The sequence below is a fragment of the Gossypium arboreum genome, chromosome 4 (genome assembly GCF_025698485.1).
Source record: "Gossypium arboreum isolate Shixiya-1 chromosome 4, ASM2569848v2, whole genome shotgun sequence".
NCBI lineage: Eukaryota > Viridiplantae > Streptophyta > Magnoliopsida > Malvales > Malvaceae > Gossypium > Gossypium arboreum.
The window spans coordinates 116,178,526-116,192,138 of NC_069073.1; the positions used below are offsets into that span (position 1 = coordinate 116,178,526).

Consider the following 13,613-nt stretch of genomic DNA (forward strand, 5'->3'; position numbering starts at 1 on the left):
CGAATATACACAAGCACATAATGCACATTTAGCATTCTTATTTCACTTAATCTGAATTCATATAACATAAATAAATCAAATACTTTCACATACTTTCACACATTGACCGAATGTATCATGATCATAGATATAGTTATAACATTTATTCACATATGTATCACATTATACACTTATGATTCAATTCAAATCAAACTCACATATAAGTACATAATATGTACCTGGCCAACTTAACGTATTGAATGTATTCATTTTTCGTTCTAACACGAGGTATCTTAGTCTTAGACTTTTATCAAATCACCGGCATTTAGCCTGCTAGTTTTTAACCCGAATTCATCCACCGGCATTTCGCCTGCTAGGCTCGAAGCCCGATATCATTTCACCGGCATTATAGCCTGCTAGGCTCGAAGACCCGAATAGTATCTCACTGGCATTATAGCCTGCTAGGCTCAAAGGCCCGAATAGTATCTCACAGGCATCATAGCCTGCTAGGCTCAAAGGCCCGAATAGTATCTCACCGGCATCACAACCTGCTAGGCTCAAAGGCCCGAATAGTACGGTATGATATTCAAATCAACAAGTTTCATATAACACAATCACACCAAATTAGGTACTAGTATCATTCGAATAAATCATCCTACATTTTATTCACTTTTATTTCATTTCATCATTCATACTTATCATTTGATAGTCTGCACATAACATCTCACTCATATTCATCTAACACTTATCATTTGATCATAAAAGCATATCACATTTTACTTCCATATTATATTTGCCATTCGGCCATATACATACATTACAAGTAATACTTAATTCTCATAATATGTCATGTCATTATCGAATATTATTTATGTTTAACTACTTAAAACTTACCTCAAATATTTTCGAACAGTCTCGAATCGGCTATTCAACTACTTTCTCTTTTCCCTTGTCCAACCTTGGTTCTCTATGCTCTTGAGCTAAAATCAACAAATTTAACTTCTCAATCAAACACATACGTACGGCAACCATATACATTTCAAAAGCTAATTCATTCGCATCATTTGTCCACTTAAGTCTATCACCATTTCATTTTCAAATTCATTTACTTTGTAATTCACATTTGAACACTCAATTATACCTTAACTTATCCATTTCTTTCATTTAAACAACCCACATAACTCATTCATTCATGAACACATTCGGCACTATGCATCTTTACAAATATTTCATTTAAACAATTTTGGCCACCTTAAAATCAATTCATCCACTCATAATTTAAATAGATTCGCTACTCCACAATCGGTTAATTAATTATACAATTAACCATAGCCGAATACCAATCAAGTAGATATTTGTTCACATTTCTTTAACACATATTTATCAACTAGTCTATGTATTAGCTTTTAGCATATTCGGTCATGAGAGCAACCTATTTAATTTTCATGCATTCTTTTCTAAGGTTACCAAGACCATCCTATGATTAAATATATACATCATCTTTCATAATACATGAAATTCCTATTAAAACTCTCATACATATACATTTCATGATAGCACATAACATCATGACTGAATGCTCTCATCTTTTATTTATTCAATTAAACCATTCCTTGACCAAATATTACATTAGACCATGGAATAAGCTAATTTAACAAATAAACACATACTTCCAACAATTAATAAGAATTTTTACAAATTAACACCAATACCCGAATAACATTTTAAACACTTATTCAATTCATTAACTATTTGATCATTCGGCAATTATATCTCCCATTCAAGCCTTATTTTAACCTACCATGTACAATTCTTGCATTATACTCTAATAGTCGATTACCATCTATCTATCTAACCACAACTATCCTTATTCATCAAGCTCAACTCATCTATCATCACATTTAATACCAAAACATCAAACACCTTTGTCGAAACCCTTTTTTTTTGTGAAAGAAAAAACGGGGATCGACTTTTTAAAACCGAATATGGAGTCGCCACCAACCTTTTGTTTTGGTGTGGTTGGATCACCTAATAAAAACATTTAAAACAATTCTGGTCCTCAAAAATTTAAAAATGGGTTCGGGAGCCGGTTACGTATGAGGAAGGGCGAGCACCCTCATTACACCCAAAAATTGGTACCAAATTGATCCGATGCTATCCTTATATCAAAGATTTTAAGAAAAAAGATCTTTCAAAGCATGATTCTTTACAATGTGTGAGTAGTTCAAGTTAACTGTCAAAATTCTCTCGTTTCAAAGATATGCAGTAACATACCCAGTATGATTGGATACGATCCTTTATACCTTTAAAAATACGATCGATTTTCAGCTTTTGAAAACTCATATATTAAAATTAAAAGGTTATCCAAATATTTACTTCACCAGAAAAATCATACCCAGTACGATTGAGCACGATTTTCCGAATTCCTCAAATATTGGATATTGTCTTATTTCAGAAATTTTGAATGATAAAGAAAATGGGAAATTTGCTCAAAACATGTTTATCCGTTCTAAAATGGAATGCCTCATTGTATCAAAACATTTGTATGAAAAAGGGTTAATGAGCATGAAATAATAGGATACAACAAGTCGCAATTAACAAATCCACAATTATGTACAATTATTCTAAGTAAAATGACTAAATTCTTAATCATAGATGACGAACAATCAATACAAAAATGATATACAACAATAATTAACAGGACATAATATAAAATGATCCATAAAATATGTACAAAATGAAATGGAATTAAAGGTCAATATAGTATAGGATAGTTTCAAAAATAAAATGAATTAATAAACTTTTAATATATATAATTTGTAAATTAATATATTTGTAAAAGAAATAATAATTTATATGAAATGAGCCTTATAGAGTAAAAGTTTGAATCAAATTATATACCCATTATTTTAAACACAAATTCATCTAAAAGAATGACAATGTACATAGTAACTTAAATAATGTATGAAGTAATTATAAAATACATGATAAAATATAATATACATAGCAAATTTGTAAAACATATATATAAATAAATATGGAAATAATTATTTGTAAAAGATAGCATGAAATTGATAATGTATATAAAAAATAAGTAAATATATAAATTATTCATGTAACTAATCTTTTAAAAAAAATCTAATCATACACACAAAAGGAAAAAAAAACTATATATACAATATACATAATTTATAAAACTATATTTATATTACACATAAACAATTTTAAGGAAAATATATATACATAAAATATTTACATAAAGCTATATGAAATTAATAACATGTACTATAATGATTTAATATAGGCTATACACATGTGAAGACATTTTAGAGATAGTTATATATTTAAACAATCATGAGTTAGAATATGAATTACAAAATCAACTTAACTTTATCATAAGATATACATGTGAAGAAATTTTAGAAATAGTTAAATGTTAAAATAACATAAAAAAATATGAATTTTAAAATTAACTTAATTTTATCATATATTATACATTTACTAAAACTAAAAAAAACAATTAAGTACAAATTTACTAAAAGCTATATATATATATATATATATATATAGAAGAACAACAAGGCTTTAATAACATATGTAGATTAAACATAAATACTAAATATACTTAATAAACATTAATATATATACGGATGAATCCAAAAGGAATTACAAAATATCATGAAACTAATAGCATACATAAACTAAAATGAACTATATTACAAATAATACGCCAATTATTAAAATGAGAGAATAAATAAAAGATTATTATAATGCTTTTCAAAACGAAATTCAATTATCAAAGCAACAAAATATCACAATTAATAATCTAGCATGTAGAAAAAGAATTTATGTGCAGCAAATAAAAAATGTGGATAAGACTTAATTGAAACAAAGTTAAAACAGGAGAACTAATTTACAAATAAAACAATTGGAGAATAGGATCAATGTGCCATGCACACAAACACGCGGGGACTGGAATAGTAAATATCCCGCGCCTACAATGCTAGACTGAACCGCGGATCAAAGTGAAAAGACGCACAAATTAGAAGGCTAAATTTAAAAAAAACGGGTAAGCGAATTGGGTGCTAATTGAAAGGTTCGCGCAAAGAGAAGGATTTGTTTCAGAAATAAACCATTTTAGGCGCAAAAGGTTTTCTCCCCACCCTTTTACACGATGTCGTTTCATTAGCAGGTCATTTAAGACCTTCCCCTTCCTAAATCCATTTTCTAAACGCAGCCCTCACTTCACCAAAATTCACAGCCCTAAAAATCAATTTGTTTGGGCATATTTCAGCAGCCACCGAGTACACCACTTCATCAGGTGGTCGATGGCACTCCAGCGACGATCGATGGCCCAGCGACGATCGATGATGCCTTTGGGCCCTTCCAACTTCGACTTTCAGCGAAGAGGATAAAAATCCATGGCTGATTTGCAAGGTAAGACTTGCCTTTTTATTCTCTTTGTTTCAAAAAACCAAATGATGAAAAAAATATATATATTTGCAGGAAAATTGATAGAAATAACAGAAAAATTAAAAGAATAAAGAAGATCACCTTTCCAGAAATTCTTTTTTTTTGAAATTTTCTAGATTTGATGTATGCATATTGCATGTGTATGCGTCGTATATTTACTTTTGCTTTTATACACAGTAACAAAGATTTGAGAAAATAAGAGTAGAATCGAAAAAAATAATCAAATCTAAATCACCTTTTGAAAAAAAAATTCTCTTGAACTAATTTCTATTTTTTTTTTGCTCATATGCGTGCATCCATCCCCCCTTTTACATTTGATTTCACTGGCTTTTTATAGCCGAATAAAAAGAATAATATTAATTAAAAATACAAAAAGGTTCCCTTGGATCTATTTGCTGTCAATCTGCTGTGAGTTGTTTTCTGTTATTTTCTTCTCGCAGGTTCGATTGTACGGAAGAGAACGCTTGTGGATGAGGCTCGGAGACTGCGGAATTGCTCATGCGAGCCCGATCCCCTGGCGTTGTTCTGGCACGTTCCAGAAGCTTCTGGCTTGTGTAAGCTTGGTAACTTAAGGTTTCATGAATATTTTTCTGTTTTGGGTCAGGATTTGGGCTAGGGGTTTATTTTATTGTGGGCTAAATTATTGGACTTGTAACAGGGACATTGGACCTAATTATTTTTGTTTTATTTTGGTTTTGGTTCTAGTGTAAGCCCGGGCAAAAATGGGCCATTACAGCCTTCAAAGACACTCAAACAACCCATAGCCGAATGCATCACTTCAAACCAATAACAAAAATTGAGTCATGGGCTATGAAAGGAGCTTAGCAATTAACTCAATTTTACATAAATTATCAAGAAATAAAATTAAACATACCTCCAATTAGATTTACCAAGGCCGAATATCAAAGAGCCTTTTATTTTACCTTGTTGTTTAGATTTCGGCAAATGAAAGAAAGAATGGATGAAAACTTTGTTTTCATCGCCTATTTACTTTTATTAATTATATATTTCCTCTTATAAAATCATTAAATATTATAATACTAATATGGAATGCATATAATATCCATTAAGTTATGATTTTACTAATACAAAATACATATATTACTTATCATCTATCATCATTGCCGTCCACTAATTTAATAGTGGTCCATTTGACATGCAAGTACTCCTTGTAATATACCATGAATTATTCGGCCCTTTAAATTCTACCTATCACATTTTTAAGTTTTATCACACAAGTCTTTTTTAACAATTTCACAAGTCCTTTTTAACAATTTCACATTCAAATGACAAAATTAAAGCATGAAATTTTCACACATGCAATTTCACATATAATAGATATATAATATAATATTTAATTATTTTTGTGACTTGATTTTGTGGTCCCGAAATCACTTTTCAATTAGGGTTAAATTAATGCTGTCACATTGGTAATAAGGAAATGGGGAGATTGAAGTGTGATGATCAAACTTGTGTAGGGTATAGAGCAGGAGCGAAGCCAGAAATTTTTTTTAAAGGGGGCCTGATGAAATTTTTTATTTTTTATAGTTTATATCTTTATAATTTGTAAATGATTAAATCGAATTTTTATAATTTTAGGGGCCAAAGTGTAATTTTATTTTTACTAATTTAAAATTTTTAAAAATTTAAGGGCCTAAATAGTAATTCTACATTTGAGGGGTTGGGGCCCATGCCATTACAGCAAGCCACGGTGTAGAGTGAGAGGTTTGAACGACGATGAGTTCAATACTTGATGGTTTAAGATAAGTGATGAGTAGAGGAGTTATTGACCGATTCAATTTACCATTTAATAATTAAAAAATAAATAGAAAATAAGTTTATATTAATTTTTATAAATTTTATAATTAAATTTAAATACGATTTTTACTATTTTTAAAACAGTGAAACAAAATCATTTTGGCAAGCTAGGTCTTGTTGGACTCGAGCCTAGAATTTTTTTAATATTAGGCCAAAGCTCGACTCGACCCATGAATACATCTAGTAATAGGTAATATTTTAGTTGAGGAAGTTATAAGAGGGAAGTTAATAAGGACGGCTTGATGTATGATGTAGCACAATGTGTGAGAGAAAACAAAAATGTAGAGTAAATTTTAATTTTATAGTATTTGAATAATTTGAATAAATTTTATATATTATTCTAAATTTTTTATAACATTTAAAATTTGTCTATACTTTTTTATAATTTTAATAAATTTTTCTATATGTTTTTTTTATAAATTTTGTAATATTTTTCTAAAAAAATTATAACATTTAAATTTTTTATATTTTTATAATTATTTATAATTTTCTATTATTTTTATGAATTTTATAATTTATATTTTAAAATTATATATCTTTTAGAATTTTAACATTTTTTACTTAAAATCAATTAAACTCTCTCGTCAACTTGCCATGGCAGATGCCACATCACTTACCAACAGTAGCCAGAATTTAAAAAAAAAAGAATTTAATGGGCTTAATTGGGTACCAATCATGACTTGGAGGGTTCAATTGGGTTCACTTTTCAATAATGAGTTTAATTAATTTTTTAATTATTTTAGGGAGTTTATTTGACATTTTACCGATAAAAGGTTTTGTTACCAAATATAAAAGTAAAAAATATAAAATTGTAGTTCTAGCTTTATATATTATATGAATAAATATTCTTGAATACTTTTATAATTTTACAATATATTTTTAATAAATAATTATGAAATTTATGAATGTATTATTTGTGAAAGCTTTTACTTCCTTTCAAAAAAGAAAAGAAAAGAGAGCATTTACGTGACTGAATTTTAATATTTCCAAAAAATATTATTATAAAAACTATAAATATAATTTTAGGTAACTTTTCATGCACGTAAAATAATATATAACAATGGATTGAGATTTTAGTAATTCATAAATTAGTTTTTCCTTCCATGGTATATGCTTCTGTTTTCTTAATTTTATAGTCTTTATAGTTAAAAAAAAATTCAATCCTACTTTTTTAATTTTAGAATCTTTCAAACATTACCATCTCACAAGTTTCAATTAAAGTTTGCCAACGTAAATTTCCGTTTATAGTATACAATGTCACACGAGAGTAACTTAATCAATATGTCAAATTGATAAATTTTAAAGAAAAACACTTACAATGTTAATGATTTGACTGATATTTTTAAATCAAGAAAGTAGGAGGACTTAATTTTTAGGTTTTTAAGTTTAAGGATTAAATCTCAAATTTTGTTAAAATTCAAGGACTAACAACATATTTTAACCTTCCATTTAATTTTTTGTCTCTTTTATCCCTTACACTTGTAATTTTTTGTCAAATTATGCCAAAATGGAAAGAAAAGTTAATGTTGTTGACGTGGATTGCCAGGTGGATGATATGTTAGAAATTAATTATTGTTTAAACTTTCAAAATATATTTTTTTATATTTTTAAATAATTTTAATGATTTTAATTTTAAAATTTTAAATATTAATTAAATGTTAACATGTCATCTTTATGACAATTCATGTATATCCCAAGTAAACAAAGCTAAAAGTTGTTAACTTTTCTATCTATTTGGAGTTGATTTGAAGAAAAAAAAAGCAAGTTTAAGGATAAAAAACTAAAATAAAATAAGTAAAAAGGCTAAAATAACTTTTTTTTTTTGTGAAGTTGGGAAAAAACTCTTTAAAAGCAATTTAATTAGATAAACAGTTTGTTTAATTTGAATATTAGTCAAATAGTGTAATGTGGGAGCTATTTCCACAATCCGCTGTAGTCTAGGTGGTTGGGATACTCGGCTCTCACCCGAGAGACCCGGGTTCAAGTCCCGGCAACGGAAGACTTATCTCCCTTTTTTCTTTTTTGGTAAAATATGTTGTTAATCCTTGTACTTTGACAAATTTTGAGATTTAGTCCTTAAACTTAAAACTTAAGTCCTATTACTTACTTGATTTAAAAATATCAATCTAATCATTAACATTGTAAGTATTTTTCATCAAATTTTGTCAATTTGACATATTTAGTAGGTTTTTCTCATGTGACATTGCATATGATTGAACTCTTGACATACTAACCTAACCTGAACAAAATTTAAACATTATAACTTATTATTAAAGGAAATATTAATAAAACCAATTTAAAATTGGGGATAAAATAGTTTTAGGAATCGGAGGTATTTTTTACTAAAGCCAGTTTTTTATTGGGTTTGGGGATCTAAAAGTACTTTTCCACTACAAAAGCAACGAAGAACAATTAGCTTTTGGGGTAAAAATACAATGAGAAAGTATTTAAGGTGCTTTTGATTTTGCATTTGAACATAAAAATTATCACAATATCCTTATTGATATTTAACTATTTAGAAAGTATAAAAAACATTAGATTAATTTATATTTTATGTATTATTATATTCAATTATTTAAATATAATTTATTATATTTAAGTTTTAAACACTTTATTTATCATTAATTTTACAAATTATTTATATGGTTGGCAGCTTGTTACCGGAATGTGCTGTGGTTGGAGGAAGAAAGGCGAATCGTGGTCTTTGCAGGGTAGTTTTTAGAGGAGCCAACCACCCAAATCCAATGGCTATGTACTCTTTGTCCAATAAGGCCACCCCACAATTTGCTCTTTTTCTGCCTTCAATAAATTTCTTAATGTTTCTTTCTAATATTGCAAACAGGGATTTTCACTTTTTTAAAATTTCATTTTTCTTTTAATATGCTTCTGATTTTTGGTAATCAAAGACATGTTTTTTCTATTTCTTCTAAATGAAGGTGTAAATAAATGTATACATCATCAACAAACAAGACAAATAAATAAAGGCATAATAACTTATTTAGTCCTCAAATTTTTAAAATTATTTTAATTTTTCATTTAATTTTCTCCTTTTTAATTCTTAAACTAGCCTCTCTCTTTTTTCTCAAAACACTTTCAAAAATAGATGAAAAAGTTTATGTTTGTTAACTTTGCTAACTTGGCATTCCATGTGTATAACATGTTAGCAATTAATTTTATTTTTTATTTTTTGAAATTTATAGAATATTATTTTTATTTTATTATTAAAAAATTTATATTTTTTATAATTTTTATATATTTTAATAATTTTAGTTCTTAAATAATTTATTTTTAATTTAAAAATTAATCAATCGTTGAAATATTTTCCCATCCATTTTGGAGTAATTTGACAAACAACATAAGTTCAATGATTAAAAGATTCAAAAATATAAGTGGATGGCTAAAATGACATTTTTATGAAGTTGGAGGGCCAAATAAGTCATTATACCTAATAAAAACCTAACAGTAAAAAAAAAAAAAAAATCCAGAGACCGCATTAATTTTTTTGGTTGTAACCAAAGTGTCTAAGTTAATAGACATGACTAATCCCCTCGCTGCGAATATTCTCTAAAGAGGTAAAAAATTGACTATTAAATGTGCTCCATTCACATAGGTAAGGATTGAACTCTCGACCTCATGATTAATATACACATTAATATTATGACTTGTAACCAACATATTTTCACCTTTTCCCTAGACTATTTTTTTTACATAAATCCTAAAAGATTTATACTAGAAATTCTAAATATTTAAAACATTAGTATGTGTTTAAAAATAATATTAAATAAATAATAAAATATAAGGTTCAAAACTAATAATAAGACATAAGTAATATGTACAAAATTAAAATAAAAATAGTATGGGTAAAAATATCATATGAAGAATATGCACTCTAATTATTTATCATGCTATTGTCATTTTTCTTGAGTTGGTATCAGATTGATTTGTAACACAAACTCAATCAACAACATTATCAATAGGGTTGAGAAAGAAAAATAAACAAATCAAAAGTAGGCCCGAGCGAGGTATTTGGATGGTTAAGGAATACAAGTTCAAAAGTAGCAATTACTCAAACTGAATTGAATTCTATTTTTATTTAATATATAATTAATTTTAATTTTTATGATATAAAATAAATATTTTATATTTAAAAAAGTGAAAATAAGTTTAAAGTTCTTGAAAAACTATTGTTTTTATAAATATTTATGAAGAAGAACTTAAAATTTTATCAAATTATACTCAAATGTCATAAAGTAAAGCTCATTTTATTAAAATAAGTCTAAAAATCAAAACACAAAATTAATATGAAAAATTGAGAATCAAATTAAGCCAAACTAAATTATGATAGACGGGTCAAAAAAATTAGAAAATTCGACCAAACTGAAACGATATCACTTCTAATTATCAGTTAAAATTGGTCATATCCACAATGTAGGTGAAAGAAATAAATTAATATTAAAATTATATTTATATTTATAAAAGAATTTAACAATTAAACCATAGTGTAGTGGTAAAGTGCTTGTAAATATGTATAATTTAGACATGGGTCAATCTTTAGACTTTACATTTTTGAGTGCAATAAACTATTATAGAGAAACAAACAAGGTTGTATGGACCAGCTTTGAGTATATCGGTGGTTTGCTGCTCGAGAGGCTAAACTGCGTACTAAGGGGTAGAGTCAGTGATGCTTGCGCTCCAAGCAGATTGGCAATTGTTGTTGTAGGATGATGATGTCCTTTCGTATCGGTTCGAGCTTCCGTTGTACGTTGAATTGTCCTTGTCCACCATTTGGAAGCAGTTGCAGAGTTGACTATTCCAATTTGGATTTGCGTTCCATGAAGTTTCATCAATTTTTCATGAATGAAGATGAGTTCACTATGTAGCTTGGAAGTGGAAGAATAGTGCATTGCTGCAAAGGAATTGAGCCTTGAATGGTGTTTGATTGTTGCCAATGAAAGGATGATGGTAGTGGGATTGCTGTGAGTAATTGAATTTATTAATTGATTTATATTTAATTATATTTTATTTTTATTTTAAATTGTATCACATGATTCAAATTAAAACAGAATAATGTTTAAATTTAATATTATCCTACCCATTTTCTTATTTCAATTCCAATTTGTAAGTTTTGAGAAAATTTTGATTCCATATGGTAATGGGTTTTTTTTTTACAATTATCTAGATTTTTAATGATTAAGTGTTATTATTATTTTTCTTTGAGCTATTTTAATTATTTTTTATTTAATATTTAATATATTAAAATTTATAATTATTTAGAATTGAAACTAATGAAAATAATTTAAACCATTATTAATTCATTAAATAATCTTTATTTTAAAAAAATTAGATCTAATTGGACAGAATTACAACAGCTTATAATAAAATAAAGAAGCAATTACTACTATCATGGTTGGATCATAAAAGTTATTTGAACCAAATTGAACTATGAAATCATGAACTATGAAATCAAGTTCAAGTACCATTTTAAATCAAAAAGTCAAACTCCGGTACCTAATTGGATAAAAAAACCTTAAATACCATTTTGAACTTCCAAACCAAGTTCAAGTACCAAATGTATATTTACCCTTTCTTTTAAATGAAAAATGGTTAGTAAAACAGAGACTTCCGTTGCCGGGACTTGAACCCGGGTCTCTCGGGTGAGAGCCGAGTATCCTAACCACCTAGACTACAACGGATTTTGAAATGTACTGACATATTTACCTTTATGAAACTAGCCATTATATTTTCACCTCTTTTTCAAACTAATATTTTCGACATAAATCTTAAATGATGTATATTTAATTTAAATTTTAAAACATTTCATTTGATAAAATTTATTTCTTCTTACATAAAAGCTTTTTCAAAAGCTTCACAAACTTCAAAATAAAAATTTTACAATATTTAATTTTTTTAAAATTTTTCATCTTAAATTATACAATATAAGATTTGATATCTCATTTAGCAATTAAATTATGTGTTAATGCAATTTGTGAATTGTTATTTGGTGTAATTCGATGCAAGAGTAACATTACATTTTGACTTAATTTTAAGTAAACTATTAAAAGGGGTTTGATGTTTTCCATAAGTCACTAATTAAAAATGATTTTGAATATGATTTCTAGAAAATAGATTGATTTTTTAAAAAAAACTTATAATTTTAGTGTTTGAATGATTTTGTGTAAAATATTTTTTTTGTTTGACAAGTTCTTCTGAAATCATTTTCTAAAAGTTGTTTTAGTGAAACAAACACAACATAAGTATATATTTTTACAAAATATTACAACATCATTTTCTTTTGACAATCGAAATTTATTTTATAATAATATAATATTTTGTAATAATTAATATCATATATAAAATTAATAATAAATAATGCATAATTAAAACTTAATTTAAATTGTATATATTACATATATGATAGTGGATAGTGACACATTAAAATTGGAAGAGATAAATGAAGCTATGTATAATTTAAACAAATACTCATATAGATATAATTAAAATATTCATATTTTATACTTTATTAAATATTTATAAATTGTAATATATGTTTATTATTAATATAAATATTTTTCAATCCCATATTAAGAATATTATGTAAAACTATTATTGTTAAAATTATTTATTAAAATAAAATTGTTATGTTAAATAACTTATTAAAATATAAATTATTAATAAATTATCATATTATTAAATATAAATAATTATATAAGTATTTTTAATAATTTTTATTTTTTATATTACTTTTAAATATTTTAAAATTAAAATTAAAATTTTATTAATAATATAATAATATAAAACTTTATTTAGATAGCTTTTATATAATATAAAATTACTCATAAAAGAATATTTTTTGGAACATGATTGCTGGAAAAGTTGCTTATAATTTTTGGTCTATATTAAAAATGCTTAATATATCATTTGGTACTTGAGTTTAATATTTTTTCTAACGTGGTAGCTATTTGTATTTGACAATAATTATATATTTTGATACCCAAAGATAACCGTGTTGATCTTTTGCTGTTTAATTTGAATTTTAAGGTTGATTTGATGGAAGTTAATTCATAATATTATTAGGTTTGAAATTTTCATAATTTTGTTAATAGAATAAATTTAGTGTTAAGCGTGAATTTATTTAATTTTATGAATTTTATTAAATTAACTCTAAATCTCAAATTAAACACTAAAAGTTAACACAATTGCCTTCAGATATCAAAATATATAACTTTTGTCAAATATAAATACTCACGCTTTTAAAAACACACATGTACAACACTATAAAAATTAAACTTAAATACCAAATTATATATTAAACGTATTAATTGAATTTCATTGAACACTACTGG

General features: G+C 26.3%; 1 long non-coding RNA gene and 2 other non-coding genes across 3 annotated transcripts; 2 read left to right on the forward strand and 1 right to left on the reverse strand.

Moving 5' to 3' along the window:
* The first annotated feature begins 4,124 nt into the window (after positions 1–4,124).
* On the forward strand, positions 4,125–5,209 carry LOC108459425 (uncharacterized). Its single transcript, XR_001867354.2, has 2 exons — positions 4,125–4,416; positions 4,893–5,209. It is a non-coding gene; the product is annotated as an uncharacterized LOC108459425 (long non-coding RNA).
* Positions 5,210–8,196: 2,987 nt separating this feature from the next.
* On the forward strand, positions 8,197–8,269 carry TRNAE-CUC (transfer RNA glutamic acid (anticodon CUC)). Its single transcript has one exon. It is a non-coding gene; the product is annotated as a tRNA-Glu (tRNA).
* Positions 8,270–11,890: 3,621 nt separating this feature from the next.
* TRNAE-CUC (transfer RNA glutamic acid (anticodon CUC)) lies at positions 11,891–11,963 on the reverse strand. The gene has a single exon. It is a non-coding gene; the product is annotated as a tRNA-Glu (tRNA).
* Positions 11,964–13,613: the final 1,650 nt, after the last annotated feature.